Genomic DNA, 20,279 nt, shown 5'->3' on the forward strand with positions numbered 1-20,279 from the left:
TTACGAACGGGTAGACCGTACCAACCTACATCCCCTACATCTGCTAGTCTACCACTGTAAGAGTTCGCACGACTTAGTCAACTATGCTAGAGCCCATAGTAGCTTGTGGCTGCACACGGAAGTTTCTAGCATGAATAATCTCATGATCCCTTTGAGCCTGGGTGGCGGTCCAAAAGAAAACAGGCAATCGCTGGAATACCCAGGTGCCTCAATCCACCCAGATGTGTGTTTAGGTTGCCACCTTAAATAAACCATTAATTAACAATCTCACATCTGTCATGGATACACTCACCCAATCCACGTCTACTAGCATAGCATAGCATAATAAGCAAACGTAGAGTAACTCCCAAAGGTTTGATAATAAACAGGTAATAGGTTCTACCTCAACTACTCCCAAACCCACAATTTAATTAGATCCTAATCATGCAATGTGTGAGGATTGATCTAATGCAATAAAACTGGGTAGTAGGAGGTATGATCAAAGTGTTACTTGCCTTGCTGATGATCCGTGAAACCAAGGGATTCGAAGTAGCAAGCGGCGCACTCCGGGTACTGTATCACAAACAAACAATCATACAATAAGTACTCAACTAATGCACAGGTCAAACTCAAACAAGATATCTAACCAGAAAGTTCAACTTAAGAACTCCGGTTGGCAAAAAGAATCTAAACGAACGAAGCAACGAAAGACAAACGGCAAAAGAAACAAGCTTCATTTACTATTCTGGACATAGGGCAATTTTTACAGTGGCAAAAACTTGTTTGAGTTGGTTAAACGAAAAGAGGGTTTCGAGACGAAACTCCAGGCGCTTGAATCGCCTGATTCCGATAAACGAGCGAAAAGTTAAACTAGAACGAAAATCGGATCAGAGATCGCGATCAGAAAAACCGCGGATTTAATCCGAGAAAAAGAAAAACGAGGAACAGGTTAACGAACAAACGTTCGTTAACATAAACTAAACGAAAAACGCATTCGTTAAAACGAACGGACGAGCGGGCGCTCGCTAAATAAATAAACCGAAAAAACGATCTATTTAAAAAAACAAAAACTAGGGTTTTCTAAAAAAACGAATCGGTTTTTCTCAGAAAACCGGGCGGCGGGGCGGCTACCTCGGCTCGGTCCGGCGGGGCTCCGGCGGGTCGGCGGGAACAGCAGCGCAGGGCGGTGGGACGGCGGCGGCAACATGCTGCGGCGGGGATGCGGGGCGGTGGCGGCGGCGACTCGGGGCTCCAGTGGGGCCCTGGGGTGGCTATTTAAAGGAGGGGGGTTGACTTGGGGAGGGGGTCGGCGGCACGAGGCGGCTCCGGCTCGGACTCCTCCCGAGTCCGGCGGGGAAGGCGGCGGCGGCTGGGCCTGCCTAGCTCGGCTGGGCCCTTGGCCCAGTTGGGTGCGGTTCTCTCTTAAAAAAACAATTTCGCTACGCCCAAAAAAATCTAGAAAAATGAATAAAAATCTAAAAATGCCAAAAAATCCAGTCTAAATAAAATATTTAGAACGGGATGAACATTTTTTGGCTCTAAATGCAATTTTTGAAAACGTGCAATTTTTCCTAAATTCAAATAAAATAGCCAATAAAACCAAAATAAAACCTTATTTGATTTTTTATTAAATCCTCAATATTTCTTTATTTTTGGGAAAGTCATTTTATTCCCTCTCTCATATTTTGATAATAGAAATAATTGAAGATAAAATAAATAAAATCAAATGATCCTATTTTCAAAGTTTGAGAAAAACTCAAATATGAAAATAACGAAATCCCCAACTCTCTCCGAGGGTCCTTGAGTTGCGTATAATTTCTAGGATCCACCAAAAGCAATAAAATATGATATGCAATGATGATCTATTGTATAACATTCAAATTGAAAATTTGGGATGTTACAAACCTACCCCCCTTAAGATGAATCTCGCCCTCGAGATTCGGGTTGGCTAGAAAATAGGTGAGGGTGGTCCTTCAGCAATTCTTCCTCTCGCTCCCAGGTGGCTTCATCCTCCGTGTGGTGGCTCCACTGAACCTTGCAAAACTTGATAACCTTGCTGCGGGTGACTTGACTGGCATACTCGAGAATCTTGACTGGTTTCTCCTCATAGGTCAAATCACTGTCCAACTGAATTGCTTCCAGGGGCACTATATCTCTCAGCGGTATGTCAGCCATATCTGCGTGGCACTTCTTCAACCGGGAAATGTGGAACACGTCGTGAACTCCTAATAATCCTTCAGGCAACTCCAACTTATAGGCAACTTCTCCCATGCGTTCCAAAACTTTGTATGGGCCTACAAAATGTGGCGCTAATTTTCCCTTAACTCCAAAGCGCTTAACTCCTCGAAGTGGTGATACTCGAAGATAAACTCGGTCTCCGACTTCGTAAATTGTCTCCTGGCGTTTTGAATATGCGTAGCTCTTTTGCCTGGACTGGGCTACCTTGAGCCTATCGCGAATCAATTTCACTTTCTGTTCAGACTCCTTAATCAGATCCGGTCCAAACAACTGATGGTCTCCAACTTCATCCCAGGACAATGGGGTCCTGCACCTGCTTCTGTACAAGGCTTCTAAAGGGGCCATATTCAAACTGGATTGATAACTGTTGTTGTAAGAGAACTCTGCATATGGAAAATTCTCGTCCCAACTAGATCCGTAATCTAGCGCACAAGCTCTTAACATATCCTCCAAAATCTGATTGACTCGCTCGGTCTGTCCATCTGTCTGTGGATGGAAAGCTGTACTAAACTCTAGTCTGGTACCCAAAGTTTCATGCAACTGATTCCAGAACTTTGAGGTAAATTGGGTTCCTCTATCTGATACAATGCTCTTTGGAACTCCATGCAGACATACGATTCTGGTCATGTATATCTTTGCCAACTTTGCACTGGTATAGGTAGTCTTCACTTGAATGAAATGAGCTACCTTTGTCAAACGATTGACTACAACCCATATTAAGTCATAGCCTGAACGAGTTTTGGGTAAACCCGTAATAAATCCATGCCTAACTTATCCCACTTCCATTTGGGTATCGCCAATGGCTGTTGCAATCCTGCTGGCTTCTGATGCTCTGCCTTTACTCTCTGACATACATCACAAACTGCTACATACTCCGCAATATCCTTCTTCATTCCGGTCCACCAGAAAGTATCCTTCAAATCCAAATACATCTTGGTATTTCCTGGGTGAATCGAATATGGTGAATCATGTGCCTCTTGCAGAACTAACTTCCTGATCTCCGAATCATTAGGCACATAAACACGGTCTTCAAACCATAGGGTATCATGCTCATCCTCACGAAATCCCTTAGCTTTTCCTTTGCTCATTTTCTCCTTAATAGAGGCAATCTCCTTGTCAGTCCTTTGAGCTTCTCTAATCTTATCCATCAAGGTAGACTGAATCTCCAATGCTGCTACATAGCCTCTCGGAACTATCTCCAAACATAGCTCATGAAGATTTTCAGTTAACTCCCTTGGTAAATCTCCCGTCATTAAGGTGTTGACATGGCTTTTACGGCTCAACGCGTCAGCTACTACGTTAGCCTTTCTGAGGTGATAATGTAATCTCATATCATAATCCTTGATGAGCTCCAACCATCTTCTTTGCCTGAGATTCAACTCTTTCTGCGTGAAAATATACTTCAAACTCTTGTGATCCGTGTACACCTCACAATGGTTTCCAATGAGAAAGTGTCTCCAGGTTTTCAATGCATGCACTACGGCTGCTAACTCCAAATCATGCGTAGCATAATTCAACTCATGAGGCTTAAGCTGTCGTGAGGCATAGGAAACAACTCTTCCTTCCTGCATAAGCACTGCTCCAAGTCCTCGACGTGAAGCGTCGCAATACACCTCATAATCCTTGGTCTGATCTGGCAAAATCAACACAGGTGATGTAACCAAACGTTTCTTCAATCCTGGAAACTAGCCTCACATTCCTCAGTCCATATGAACTTGGTATCCTTTTCAACAACTCCGTCATAGGCTTCGCAATCTTTGAGAAATTCTCAATGAATCTCCGGTAGTATCCTGCGAGTCCAAGAAAACTCCGGATCTCTCCAACTGTTGTTGGCGCTTCCCAATTGGTCACGGTATCAACTTTAGTGGGATCTACTGCTATACCTTCTCCGGATATAACATGTCCGAGAAATCCGACTTCCTTCAAGCAAAACTCACATTTGCTAAACTTGGCATATAATTGATGTTCTCTGAGCTTTCCAAGTACCAAACGCGAATGCTCCTTATGTTCCTCTTCATTCTTTGAGTAAACCAGGATATCATCAATGAACACTACAACGAACTTATCCAGAAACTCCATAAACACCTTGTTCATCATGTTCATGAAATATGCAGGTGCGTTAGTCAAACCAAATGACATAACGGTATACTCGTACAGCCCATACCTGGTGGTCAAAGCCGTCTTAGGTATATCCTGTTCTCGAATCTTCAACTGGTGGTATCCTGATCGCAGATCGATCTTGGAAAATACCTTAGCTCCTTGCAATTGATCAAACAGATCATTGATCATCGGTAGTGGGTACATTTTCTTGATGGCTGCTTCATTCAATCCTAGATAATCAACAACCATCCTTAACGATCCATCCTTCTTTTCCACTAGATGTACTGGCGATCCCCAAGGTGAAGAACTTGGGCGAATATATCCTTATCCAGTAACTCCTTAATCTGCTTCTTAATCTCCACCAAATCCTTTGCGGGCATCCTATATGGTCTCTTTGATATTGGCCCTGTGCCTGGCAAAAGCTCAATCAAAAACTCAATATCTCTATCCGGTAGCATGCCTGGCAATTCCTCTGGAAATACATCCGGGAAATCCTTCACCAGTGGTACTTCCTCCTGCACAATTCTTGTTAAACAATTTACTTGAGTCCTCTTTGGCACATGCCGTGATACATACTTGATCCTTCTTCCTTCTGGGGTGGTAAGCAAAATTGACTTACTGGCACATTCAATATTCCCTTCATACTTTGACAACCAATCCATGCCTAATATCACACCAATCCTTGAGATTCCAATACTATTAGGTTTGAGGGAAATACGTAGTTACCAATCCTTAATGGTAACCGATCGCACCATAGGCTAGCCATATACTCTGCTCCAGGCGAGGTTACTAACATGGGTGACCTAAGGGCTTGGGTTGGCAGTTTATACTTATCCACAAATCACCTTGATATGTATGAATTTGATGCACCAGTATCAAAAAGAACGAGTGCAGTAAATGACTTAACCAAAAACTTACCGATTACTGCATCCGGCTGCTCTTCAACCTCCTCCACGTTAACGTGGTTCACCTGTCCCCTGTTGAAAGGGTTCGGCTTCTTCCCAGAGCTTCCATTGCCATTTCCATTCTGGGATTCAGGACATTCATGGGCATAATGTCTGGTCTTCTGGCACTTAAGGCAAGTGACTTGGCTCAGGTCTTTCTTGGCTGGGGTTGATGGGTTGGTGTGGTTCTGGCCGTTGCTTCCTCCATTCCCATTACCATTCTTGGGGCCATTGTGATTGTGTGAGCTACCTCCTCCATGGGTATGCTGAAAATGTCCTCCCGGTCTAGGGCTAAAACATGGCTTCTGCTGAGCTCCAGAATTGTACTTCCCTTGCCCATACTTCCTCATGCGGTTCTCAATTTGCTGCTGCTTCCCTTCAATCATGAGAGCACGATCTACCAACTCCTGGTAGTTGTTGAAGGTTGCTACCATCAACTGCATGCTCAACTCATCAATCAATCCTTCCAGAAATTTCTCCTGCTTAGATGCATCCGTAGCAACGTCATCTGGGCATAACGTGCTAGCTTACTAAAGTCCTCCACATACTGGCCAATTGTTCGTCCTCCTTGGCGCAAGTTGCGAAACTCTCGCTTCTTCATGGACATAGCTACTGCTGAAACATGGGCAGTACAAAAAGCCTGCTGAAACTGGTCCCACGTGACAGTGTCGACAGGGAAAGTGGTTGTGAAATTCTCCCACCATGATGTTGCGGGTCCTTCCAGCTGATGTGCGGCAAACTTCACCTTTTCCGCATCTGTGCATCCTACCGTGGTCAACTCTCTTGCTGTCTTGCGGAGCCAATCATCTGCTACTATCGGCTCGGTGCTATTGGAAAACACCGGCGGATTCAGCCTAAGAAAACGCGCTAAGTGATCAACAGGTGGTAGTGGTGGTGGTGGGTTGTTGTTGTTGTTGTTCCCCTGATTCCGATTCTGGACTAGCAACTGCATCAACGTGTTCTGCTGCTGGATCAACTGGGTGAGCTCCGGTGGGAAGGTAAATCCGGGGTCACGTCTCGGAGGCATCTGAGGGTTTAGAAAAGATGAGATTTAAGAATAGAGGGGGTCTAAAGAGAAAACACTACCCATATGCACATGAGGCAAAAGCAAACAATTCACTTCATTCAATCAATCAAACAAGGGCATACAATCGATCTAACTATCGCAAAAGTGCTCGACTACTATATTTACATGGTGGACTACTACTACTGATGGGGTGGTCTACTAGAAATATTCTTCGGTTGCAGACTCCATGATATCTGCTCCAGCTTCATCAACATAGTCATCATCGCTATCATCTGGATCCGAGTCGGTGTCGTCGATGATGATGTAGTCTTCTGGGCGAATCTCCTTGGGTTCTTCGTCTTCTTCTACTAGTGTAGGGCCTCCCATGAATATTCCAATCTTCTTGATCAGATCGTCATTCTTTTCCACTAATACTTCGATTTCCTCTTCAAAATCTTCACGTGTAGCCTTGAGTTCTTCCTCCAGTTCCTTGATTCTTGTCCTCACCTTCTTTAGATCTATCATGTCGGCGCACATCTGGTTCTCCTGACGTCGAATGTGTTGGTTTAACTCCTGGATAAAAGCTGCAATTGATCTATCCTTCCTGGTGCTGATCATCTCCCAGTGCTCATCTCGGCGCCCACAAATCTGGTAGATAGTATCCTTGAGATCATTGCGGTAAACTTCTCCAATGCGTCCCATGGCGATGTGAGCTGCCATGCTCTTTCCTAGACTCCATGTTGGTGCATCAAAAGAAAGCTCTATGGGCTAAGTGACTGGCATGAACGTCCTTCCTGGAACTTGAACTTGAATCATCCAGCGCTCTTCTTCAGGTAGAGTGGCGTTGTAGGTTCCGGTGAAGCTTGGTACTCCTATGTTCAGGTATCTAGTGACTTCCTTCAAGTGACGTCCAAAGGGTGTATCTTCATCCGGTTGCGTGAACTTGTTCCTTGCATCCGCCATCCTAAAAGAGTAGAAAAGATGAGAGCTCAGAAGGAGAAGAGTGAGTAGTGATCTAGGGTTTTAGCTTAGTGGTCGTGTCCTACAATCAGCGTGTGCTCTGATACCATCTTGTAGCGACCAGACCTCAAACGGTCCAATCTCTGTGCTCAGGTGTCATCCCTGGATTAGTAATGCAGACACCACACAGTACTTGAAGGATTTATAACAAAGTAACAATCACACACTTATTACATCGAGTGTCTCAAAAGAGAACTTATTACAATAAATATGGCTTAAGGCCATCTAATAACGATAACAGCGGAAGGCTTGGAAGATAAGTGAGTCCATCAACTCCAACGGCATCACTGAGTATAGAACCACGACCTAAGGCACCTTAATCGTCGTCTGAAAAGTCTGCAACATTAACGTTGCAGCCCGAAACGGGTCAGCACATGGAATATGCTGGCAATGTAACACATAGAGAGTAATAAAGAAATATGGCTATTCTATATGCATATATGGCTGGTGGAAAGCTCTATGGTTACAGTTTTGCGTAAAGCCAATTTTTCCCTACTGCAAAGGAATAAATTTTATTTAACTATCATGGTAGTTGTTAAACATTGAGAATGGTTGACAGCATTCTCAATCCCAATTAAGCATCATCATTAAAAACCCAACAAAATTAATTTAGAGTAACATGATGAGATTCACATGATAATCCAGGTACTAGATACTCAAGATGTCCATAACCGGGGACACGGCTAACCATGATTAGTTTATACACTCTGCAGAGGTTTGCGCACTTTTCCCCACAAGACCCGATCTCCTCCGTTGGATTTCTCGCACTACATGGTGTTTGAGAAACGGATGACCGAGACATAGTCTTTCAGAAGCGCTAGCACCTTACGAACGGGTAGACCGTACCAACCTACATCCCCTACATCTGCTAGTCTACCACCGTAAGAGTTCACACGACTTAGTCAGCTATGCTAGAGCCCATAGTAGCTTGTGGCTGCACACGGAAGTTTCTAGCATGAATAATCTCATGATCCCTTTGAGCCTGGGTGGCGGTCCAAAAGAAAACAGGCAATCACTGGAATACCCAGGTGCCTCAGTCCACCCAAATGTGTGTTTAGGTTGCCACCTTAAATAAACCATTAATTAACAATCTCACATATGTCATGGATACACTCACCCAATCCACGTCTACTAGCATAGCATAGCAATAATAAGCAAACGTAGAGTAACTCCCAAAGGTTTGATGATAAACAGGTAATAGGTTCTACCTCAACTACTCCCCAAACCCACAATTTAATTAGATCCTATTCATGCAATGTGTAAGGATTGATCTAATGCAATAAAACTGGGTAGTAGGAGATATGATCAAAGTGTTACTTGCCTTGCTGATGATCCGTGAAACCTAGGGATTCGAAGTAGCAAGCGGCGCACTCCGGGTACTCTATCGCAAACAAACAAGCATACAATAAGTAGTCAACTAATGCACAGGTCAAACTCGAACAAGAGATCTAACCAGAAAGTTCAACTTAAGAACTCCGGTTGGCAAAAAGAATCAAAACGAAGGAAGCAACGAAAGACAAACGACCAAAGAAACAAGCTTCGTTTACTATTTTGGACCTAGGGCAATTTTTAAAGTGGCAAAAACTTGTTTGAGTTGGTTAAACGGAAAGAGGGTTTCGAGACGAAACTCCAGGCGCTTGAATCGCCTGATTCCGATAAACGAGCGAAAAGTTAAACTAGAACGAACATCGGATCAGAGATCGCGATCAGAAAAACCGCGGATTTAATCCGAGAAAAAGAAAAACGACGAACAGGTTAACGAACGGACGTTCGTTAACAGAAACTAAATGAAAAACACGTTCTTTAAAATGAACGAACGAGAGGGCGCTCGCTAAATAAATAAACCGGAAAAAACGATCTATTTAAAAAACGAAAACTAGGGTTTTCTAAAAAAACGGATCGGTTTTTCTCAGAAAACCGGGCGGCGGGGCGGCTACCTCGGCTCGGTCTGGCGGGGCTCCGGCGGGTCGGCGGCTATGCGAGGCGGCGACAATAGCAGCGCGGGGCGGCGGCGGCGGCGGCGCGCGGCGGGGATGCGGGGCGGGGCAGCGGTGACTCGGGGCTCCAGGGGGGGCGGGGTGGCTATTTAAAGGAGGGGGGTTGACTTAGGGAGGGGGTCGGCGGCACGAGGCAGCTCTGGCTCGGACTCCTCCCGAGTCCGCGGGGGAAGGCACCGGCGGCTGGGCCGTCCTGGCTCGGCTGGGCCCTTGGCCCAGTCGGGCGCGGGTCTCTCTTTTTTTCTTAAACAATTTCGCTGCGCCTAAAAAAATCAAGAAAAATAAATAAAAATCTAAAAATGCCAAAACAAATTTTCTTCGACTAAATAAAATATTTAGAACAGGATGAACATTTTTTTGCTCTAAATGCAATTTTTGAAAACGTGCAATTTTTCCTAAATTCAAATAAAATAGCCAATAAAACCAAAATAAAACCTTATTTGATTTTTTATTAAATCCTCAATATTTCTTTATTTTTGGGAAAGTCATTTTATTCCCTCTCTGATATTTTGATAATAGAAATAATTAAAGATAAAATAAATAAAATCAAATGATCCTATTTTCAAAATTTGAGAAAAACTCAAATATAAAATAACGAAATCCCCAACTCTCTCCGAGGGTCCTTGAGTTGCGTAGAATTTCTAGGATCCACCAAAAGCAATAAAATATGATATGCAATGATGATCTATTGTATAACATTCCAAATTGAAAATTTGGGATGTTACAACTCTTTAGCATGTCATATTTCAATGAGTGCCCACAATCATAAAAGATGTCCAAGATAGTATATTTATGTGTGAAGACCCCTCTTTTTGTATTACTTCCTATTAATTGCAACGATGACCAAAACTATGTTTGTCAACTCTCAACAACTTTTATTCATCATACTTTTTCTATGTGAGCTCATTACTCTCCATAAGATCCTTATGATCTTTTGGTTTCCTTTTTATTTCTTTCTCTTTTCTTTTATTCACTTAGGATCATGGAAAAATAATCAAGCCCTTTACTCAACACTAATCTTTATTATATAGCTCACGGACTCGATTACATAGAAGGATCATAAAGCAAAACTCACAACTAGATCATACTAAGAACTTTTATTCTACTAGATCAAGATATTACCAAAAGGATCGAACTAAGAAAAAAACGGTAAAGATAAAAGTGATGGTGATACGATACCGAGGCACTCCCCCAAGCTTGGCAGTTACCAAGGGGAGTGCCAATACTAGATACTCGATTCTTCTTTGTTGGTGGAGAAGGTGATGGTTTTGTTGATGGCGTAGGCTTGTCGTCCTTCTTCCAAGGCATAGGCTCACCATCATAGAAGGATGATCGAGTATCATGAAACCTCAAATCTGCAGCCAAACTCATCCTATTGAATCTATATTCATGCTCACAGTTTTGATTTTGCAGGTCATAGATCTGGGCTTGGAGGTGCTCGTTTTTCTCATGAATCTTGAAGATGGCCTCCCCAATGTCCTTGATATCCAGCTTGTGGTTGTTGGTGAACTCCATGATCATAATGTGACTGGAATCGAGTCCACGCTCCACCATCTCCTGACACTTGAAAACTTCTTGCTCCAATGCCTCGAGCCTTGCCTCCGTGCTTCCGGTCTTCCTTGGTCCCTCAACATCGCGGATGTGCAACAACCCCTCACGCATCTCAATGGTTTGAGGGTGTTGCAGCACCTCCTCGAGGTAGGGGTTGATGACCTTCTCGAAGAACTGGTCCTTGGGGGCACTTGAAGACGTCATGATGACCTGGATCTGTCAGAAAAACAGCTTGAAACAAAGACATGAGATTTTTGCGTGATACGGGAGTCAAAACCTCCGGGAGATTATATAATGAATTTTTACCGACCATAATACGTGTCGTGTAAGAAAATGGAGTCCGGAAAGCGCACGAGGTGCCCACGAGGTAGGGGGCGCGCCCTCCACCCTCGTGGACGCCTTGTGTCCTTCCTGGACTGCTACTTATTTTTCTATTTTTCTAAATATTCCAAAACAGAGAAATATTGCCTTAAAAACTGTTTTGGAGTCAGTTTACTTACCGTACCACATACCTATTCCTTTTCGGAGTCTGAAACATTCCGGAAAGTGTCCCTTATGTATTCCTCCGGGGTTATGGTTTCAATAACATTGGTTTCAACATTTATAGGATTACCTGAGATATAATGTTTAATTCTTTGACCGTTCACCGCCTTCGGATTTGTGCCTTCGAAATTGTTGATTTTTATGGCACCGGAACAATAGACCTCCTCGATAACTTAAGGACCTTCCCATTTAGAGAGAAGTTTTCCTGCAAAAAATCTTAAACAAGAGTTGTATAGCAATACATAATCACCTACATTATACTCACACTTTTGTATCCTTTTATCATGCCATCTTTTAAATTTGTTTAAATAATTTGGCATTCTCATAGGCTTGGGTTCTCGATTCATCAAGTGAGCTAATGTCAAATAACCTCTTCTCACCGGCAAGTTTGAAATCATAATTGAGCTCTTTAATAGCCCAATATGCCTTGTGTTCTAGTTCGAGAGGTAAGTGACATGCTTTTCCATAAACCATTTTATACGGAGACATACCCATAGGATTTTTATATGAAGTTCTATAGGCCCATAATGCGTCATCAAGTTTCTTGGACCAATTCTTTCTAGATCTATTAATAGTCTTTTGTAAAATTAATTTGAGCTCTCTATTACTCAATTCTACTTGACCACTAGACTAAGGGTGATAAGGATATGCAATTCTATGATTAACATCATACTTAGCAAGCATTTTACGGAAAGCACCATGAATAAAATGTGAACCACCATCAGTCATTAAATATCTAGGGACTCCAAATCTTGGGAAAATAACTTCTTTAAGCATTTTAATAGAAGTGTTATGATCAGCACTACTAGTTGGAATAGCTTCTACCCACTTAGTAACGTAATCAACAACAACTAAAATATGTGTATAACTGTTAGAGGCAGGAAAAGGTCCCATATAGTCAAAGCCCCAAACATCAAATGGTTCAATAACGAGTGAATAGTTCATAGGCATTTCTTGACGTCTACTAATATTACCAATTCTTTGACATTCATGACAAGATAAGACAAACTTACGGGCATCTTTGAAGAGAGTAGGCCAATAAAAACCAGATTGCAATACCTTATGTGCAGTTCTATCTCCAGCATGGTGTCCTCCATAAGCTTCGGAGTGACACTTGTGTAGGATCTATTCCTGTTCATGCTCAGGTACACAACGTCTAATAACACCATCTACTCCTTCTTTATAAAGATGTGGGTCATCCCAAAAGTAATGTCTCAGATCATAGAAGAAGTTTTTCTTTTGTTGGTATGTGAAACTAGGTGGTATGAATTTGGCAACAATGTAATTAGCATAATCAGCATACCATGGAGCGTATGAGAAGCATGTATGACATTTAATTGCTCATCAGGAAAGCTATCATCAATAGGTAGGGGGTCATCAAGCACATTTTCTAACCTAGAGAAGTTGTCTGCAACGGGGTTCTCAGCTCCCTTTCTATCAACAATATGTAAATCAAATTCTTATAGCAAGAGAACCCATCTAATAAGTCTAGGTTTAGCATCTTTCTTTTCCATAAGATATTTAATAGCAGCATGATCAGTGTGACTAGTTACTTTAGAATCAACAATATAAGGTCTGAACTTATCACAAGCAAATACGACTGCTAAGAATTCTTTTTCAGTAGTAGCATAATTTCTTTGAGCATTGTCTAGGGTTTTACTAGCATATTGAATAACATTTAATTTCTTATCAACTCTTTGCCCTAGAACAGCACCTACAGCATAATCACTACCATCACACATAATTTCAAAGGGTAAATTCCAATCAGGTGGCTGAACAATAGGTGCATAGATCAATGCTTTCTTAAGTATTTCAAATTCTTCTACACAATCATCATCAAAGACAAATGGTATATCTTTTTGTAATAAATTAGTCAGAGGCTGAGAAATTTCTGAGAAGTCCTTAATGAACCTCCTATAAAAACTGGCATGACCAAGGAAACTTCTTATACCTTTGATGTCCTTGGGACATGGCATCTTTTCAATAGCATCAACCTTGGCTTTATTAACCTCAATACCTCTTTCAGAAACTTTATGTCCCATGAAAATACCTTCATTAACCATAAAGTGGCACTTTTCCCAATTCAAGACAAGATTAGTTCCTTAACATCTCTGCAAAACTCGATCAAGGTTGCTTAAGCAGTCATCAAAACAGGATCCATAGACGGAGAAATCGTCCATGAAAACCTCACAAATCTTTTCACAAAAGTCAGAGAATATAGCCATCATGCATCTTTGAAAGGTAGCAGGTGCATTACATAAACCAAAAGGCATACGTCTATAAGCAAAAGTACCAAAAGGACAAGTAAAAGTAGTCTTTGATTGATCCTTGGCTGACACAGGTATTTGAGAGAAACCAGAATAACCATCTAGAAACCAAAAATGTGTATGTTTGGATAATCTTTCTAGCATTTGATCGATAAAAGGTAAGGGGTAATGATCCTTTTTAGTGGCTTTATTTAATTTGCGGAAATCAATTACCATCCTATAACCTGTAATAATTCTTTGAGGAATCAATTCATCTTTATCATTAGGAACGACAGTTATACCTCCCTTCTTAGGGACACAATGGACATGACTTACCCACTAACTATCAGCAACGGGATAAATTATACCTGCCTCAAGGAGCTTTAGTATTTCCTTTCTTACCACTTCTTTCATTTTAGGATTCAGCCATCATTGATGATCACGAACTGGTTTAGCATCTTCTTCCAAATTTATTTTATGTTGACATAGAGCGGGACTAATGCCCTTAAGATCATCAAGAGTATACCCAATAGAAGGACAGTGCTTCTTCAGAGTTTTCAATAATCTCTCTTCCTCATGCTCTGAAAGGTTAGCACTAATAATAACAGGATATATCTTTTTCTCATCAAGATAAGCATATTTAAGAGTATCAGGCAACTGTTTAAGCTCAAACACGGGATCACCCTTGGGTGGAGGAGGATCCCCTAGGATTTCAACAGGCAAATTGCGTTTCAAAATAGGTTCCTGTTTAAAGAATACTTCGTCTATTTCCCTTCTTTCATTTATAAACATATCATTTTCATGGTCTAGCAAATATTGTTCTAAAGGATCACTAGGAGGAACAACAATAGAAGCAAGACCAATAATTTCATCCTTACTAGGCAATTCTTCTTCACGGTGTTGTCTACTAAATTTAGAGAAATTAAATTCATGAGACATATCATCTAAACTGATAGTAACAACATCCTTTTTGCAATCTATCTTAGCATTAACAGTGTTTAAGAAGGGTCTACCAAATATAATGGGACAAAAGCTATCTTGTGGGGAACCAAGAACAAGAAAATCAGCAGGATATTTAGTTTTCCCACACAAGACTTCAACATCTCTAACAATTCCCATTGGTGAAATAGTGTCTCTATTGGCAAGTTTAATTGTGACATCAATATCTTCTATCTCAGCAGGTGCAATATCATGCATAATTTCTTTGTATAAGTCTGTTGGGTTTCGTAGTAATTTCAAAAAAATTCCTACGCACACGCAAGATCATGGTGATGCATAGCAACAAGAGGGGGGGAGTGTGATCTACGTACCCTTGTAGATCGACAATGGAAGCGTTAACTTGGTTGATGTAGTCGTACGTCTCCACGGCCCGACCGATCAAGCACCGAAAGTACGGCACCTCCGAGTTCTAGCACACGTTCAGCTCGATGACGATCCCCGGACTCCGATCCAGCAAAGTGTCAGGGAAGAGTTCCGTCAGCACGACGGCGTGGTGACGATCTTGATGTACTACCGTCGCAGGGCTTCGCCTAAGCACCGCTACAATATTATCGAGGACTATGGTGGAAGGGGGCACCGCACATGGCTAAGAATATGATCACGTGGATCAACTTGTGTCTCTAGGGGTGCCCCGTGCCTCCGTATATAAAGGCTCAAAGGGGGGGGCTGGCCGGCCAAGGGGTGGCGCGCCAGGAGGACTCCTATTCCTTCTGGGAGTAGGACTCCCCCCCTTTCCTAGTTGGAATAGGATTCGCGGAGGGGGGAAAAGAGGAGAGAGAGGAGGAAGGGGGGCCGGCCCCCTCTCCTTTTCCTATTCGGACCAAAGGGGGGGAGGGGCACGCGGCCCATCTCTGGCCACCTCTCCTCTCTTCCACTAAGGCCCACTAAGGCCCATATACCTCCTGGGGGGTTCCGGTAACCTCCCGGTAATCCGGTAAAATCCCGATTTCACTCGAAACGCTTCCGATATCCAAATATAGGCTTCCAATATATCAATCTTTATGTCTCGACCATTTCGAGACTCCTCGTCATGTCCGTGATCACATCCGGGACTCCGAACAAACTTTGGTACATCAAAATGCATAAACTCATAATATAACTGTCATCGTAACCTTAAGCGTGCGGACCCTACGGGTTCGAGAACAATGTAGACATGACCGAGACACGTCTCCGGTCAATAACCTATAGCAGAACCTGGATGCTGATATTGGCTCCTACATATTCTACGAAGATCTTTTATCGGTCAGACCGCATAACAACATATGTTGTTCCCTTTGTCATCGGTATGTTACTTGCCCGAGATTCGATCGTCGGTATCCAATACCTAGTTCAATCTCGTTACAGGCAAGTCCCTTTACTCGTTCCATAATACATCATCCCGCAACTAACTCATTAGTTGCAATGCTTGCAAGGCTTCAGTGATGTGCATTACCGAGAGGGCCCAGAGATACCTCTCCGACAATCGGAGTGACAAATCCTAATCTCGAAATACGCCAACCCAACATGTACCTTTGGAGACACCTGTAGAGCTCCTTTATAATCACCCAGTTACGTTGTGATGTTTGGTAGCACACAAAGTGTTCCTCCGGCGAACAGGAGTTGCATAATCTCATAGTCATAGGAACATGTATAAGTCATGAAGAAAGCAATAGCAACATACTAAATGATCGGGTGCTAAGCTAATGGAATGGGTCATGTCAATCAGATCATTCAACTAATGATGTGATCCCGTTAATCAAATGACAACTCTTTGTCCATGGTTAGGAAACATAACCATCTTTGATTAACGATCTAGTCAAGTAGAGGCATACTAGTGACACTCTGTTTGTCTATGTATTCACACATGTATTATGTTTCCGGTTAATACAATTCTAGCATGAATAATAAACTTTTATCATGATATAAGGAAATAAATAAAAACTTTATTATTGCCTCTAGGGCATATTTCCTTCAAAGTCATAAGGTATTGCACTAGCACTAGCACCCATATCACATAAGCCATGATAACAATGATCTCCTATTTTAACAGAAATAACAGGCATGCCTACCACAGGTCTATTTTTATCTTTAGCACAAGGTTTAGCAATTCTAGCAGTCTCATCAAGGAAATGAATAACATGCCCATCAATATTATCAGACAAGAGATCTTTGACAATAGCAATATCAGGTTCAACTTTAATTTGCTCAGGAGGTGTATAAGTTTCAATATTGCTTTTATGAACCACAGTTGAAGCTTTAGCATGATCCTTTATCCTAACAGGGAAAGGTGGTTTCTCAACATAAGAAGTACGAACAATAGGATCATTATAAGTGACAGTCTTTTCTTCAACTTTAATAGGTGCAGCTACTTTTACTTCTATGGGAGGATGATATTTAAACCACTTCTCCTTGGGGAGATCAACATAAGTAGCAAAAGATTCACAGAAAGAAGCTACTATTTCAGAGTCAAGTCCATATTTAGTGCTAAATTTACGGAAAACATTGGTATCCATAAAAGATTTAACACAATCAAACTTAGGTGTCATACCTGACTTCTTACCTTCGTCGAGGTCCCAATATTAAGAGTTGCGTTTAATTCTTTCCAATAAATTCCATTTGAATTCAATAGTCTTCATCATAAAAGAGCCAGCACAAGAAGTATCGAGCATGGTGCAATTGTTATCAGAAAGCCGAGCATATAAATTTTGAATAATCATTTCTCTTGAGAGCTCATGATTGGGTCATGAATATAACATTGATTTTAGCCTCCCCAAGCTTGAGCGATGCTTTCTCCTTCGCGAGGCCAAAAATTATATTTATAATTGCGATCACGATGAACAAGATGCATAGGATAAAACTTCTGATGAAATTCCAATTTCAATCGTTTGTAGTTCCATGACCCCGTATCATCACATAGCCTATACCATGTCAATGCATCTTCCTTCAAAGATAAAGGGAAGACCTTCTTCTTAACAACCTCTCTGGGTACACCTGCAAGCTTAAATAATCCACAAACTTCATCAACATATATTAGGTGCTCATCAGGATGCATTGTTCCGTCTCCTGCAAAAGGATTATCTAGCAGTTTTTCTATCATACCCGAAGGAATTTCAATGCAGACATTTTCATTTTCATTTTTAGTAGGTTCAGTAGGTTGAGGAGAAACTCTTTGCTCTACTGGTCGGGGTGAAGATACCCCGAACAAGCCCCTTAGAGGATTACTTTCCATAGTAACAAGTGATAGTAAATTTCAGCACACTATATAAATTTTCCTTACCAAATTCCACCTACCAAAGACGCTTCACTCCCCGACAACGGCGCCAGAAAAGTGTCTTGATGACCCACAAGTATAGGGGATCTATCATAGTCCTTTCGATAAGTAAGAGTGTCGAACCCAACGAGGAGCATAAGGAAATGATAAGCGGTTTCCATCAAGGCATTCTCTGCAAGTACTGAAATAAGTGGTAATAGATAGTTTTGTGATAGGATAATTTGTAACGAGCAACAAGTAACAAAAGTAAATAAAGTGCAGCAAGGTGGCCCAATCCTTTTTGTAGCAAAGGACAAGCCTGGACAAACTCTTATATAGAGAAATGCGCTCCCGAGGACACATGGGAATATCGTCAAGCTAGTTTTTATCGCGTTCGTATGATTCACGTTCGGTACTTTGATTGGTATGTGGGTGGACCGGTGCTTGGGTACTGTACTTACTTGGACAAGCATCCCACTTATGATTAACCTATATTGCAAGCATCCACGACTACAACAAAAGTATTAAGGTAAACCTAACCATAGCATGACACATATGGACCCAAATCAGCCCCTTACGAAGCAATGCATAAACTAGGGTTTAAGCTTCTGTCACTCTAGCAACCCATCATCTACTTATTACTTCACAATGCCTTCCTCTAGGCCCAAATAATGGTGAAGTGTTATGTAGTCGATGTTCACATAACACCACTAGAGGAGAGACAACATACATCTCATCAAAATATGGAACCAATAGCAAATTCACATGACTACTAATAGCAAGACTTCCCACATGTCCTCAGGAACAAACGTAACTACTCACAAAGCATAATCATGTTCATAATCAGAGGGGTATTAATATGCATATAGGATCTGAACATATGATCTTCCACCAAGTAAACCAACTAGCATCAACTACAAGGAGTAATTAACAATACTAGCAACCCACAGGTACCAATCCCGGACATGGAGACAAGAATTGGATACAAGAGATGAACTAGGGTTTTGAGAGGAGATGGTGCTGGTGAAGATGTTGATGGAGATTGCCGTCTCCCTATGAGAGGGGCGTTGGTGATGATGTTGGTGACGCCACCATGGGGCCCACGAGGTAGGGGGCACGCCCAGGGGGTAGGGCGCCCCCCTACCCTCGTGGGCTGGGTGTGGCCGCCCTGGTGAACTTCTTGCACTTAGTATTTTTTATATATTCTGAAATTGACTTCTATGAAGTTTCAGGACTTTTGGAGCTGTGCTAAATAGGTCTCTAATATTTACTCCTTTTCCAGCCCAGAATCCCAGCTGCCGGCATTCTCCCTCTTTATGTAAACCTTGTAAAATAAGAGAGAATAGGCATAAGTATTGTGACATAATGTGTAATAACATCCCATAATGCAATAAATATCGATATAAAAGCATGATGCAAAATGGACGTACCAGACTACGGGGATGGACGGATCCGAGGACGGGGGTTCCAGATCCGGTGACGGAGATGTTCGACGGCGCTCGGGGATGCGGGATCTAGCGAGGTGGAGCTCGTCCATGGCGGCGGCGGTTCCCCGCTGTCAAAGTGCTCGCCGGCGGCGAGGCTCCGGTGGCTGGCGAATGTAGGATGGCGAGGACTGGCAGTGAAGGGGCAGAGAGGCGGCGATGCATGGAGATCGGACACGCTGCTCTCGCGGCTTGGGGCGCGGTCGGTCCCAGATCTGGCCCGGGGCGGGCTGGCTGCGGGCTTCCGCGGGCCGCGGCGGTGCTGGGGAAGGCGGGGCGCGACGTGGGTTCTCTGGATTGGCCGCGGGAGGCGGCTGGCGACGGCTCGGCCAACGGCGACGCACCATGTGGCGATATGGTGGTGGCTGGCGCCGGAAAACGAGGTGGAGGCGGCGGCTAATGATAAGGGGCATGGAATTTCAGGAGGAGAGGTAGGTAGCTGCCCGAAATGGAAGGGGAGTCTGTTTAAATAGGAAGGTGTTATGGTTTAGGTGGGTTAGAAGGGTTTCGGAGCCCTCCGATCTCCATCGGGCGGTTCCGTACGCGAGGATGGAGTAGGTGGGCTGTGATGGGTTGTGCAAGTGGACTAGTGGGCTGAGAGGAGAGGAAGATGGGAAGCCCGGCATGTGTTTCCGGATCCCGGAAACGTCCGACGATAGACCGGCTATATTGCCGCTATAGTTATCCGTTGGGGCATCAAACGAACTCCGAATGCGATGAAACTTGGCAGGCGACCTACTAACAACATAACAACACTGCATGCCAACTTTCAACCCATTCCGAGAACAGTTCCCGGCCACTTATAAAATAATATTTTGGACGTGTCGTGGGCGTGTGCAAGTGTGTCTGGGCTCAAACGGACAATGGAGAGTACTGGGGAACCCGGACGAATGCAAGTTTCAAAAACATGATGATGCAATGCACATGATGACATGATGAAATG

Source organism: Triticum aestivum, chromosome 7A, assembly GCF_018294505.1.
Source record: "Triticum aestivum cultivar Chinese Spring chromosome 7A, IWGSC CS RefSeq v2.1, whole genome shotgun sequence".
NCBI lineage: Eukaryota > Viridiplantae > Streptophyta > Magnoliopsida > Poales > Poaceae > Triticum > Triticum aestivum.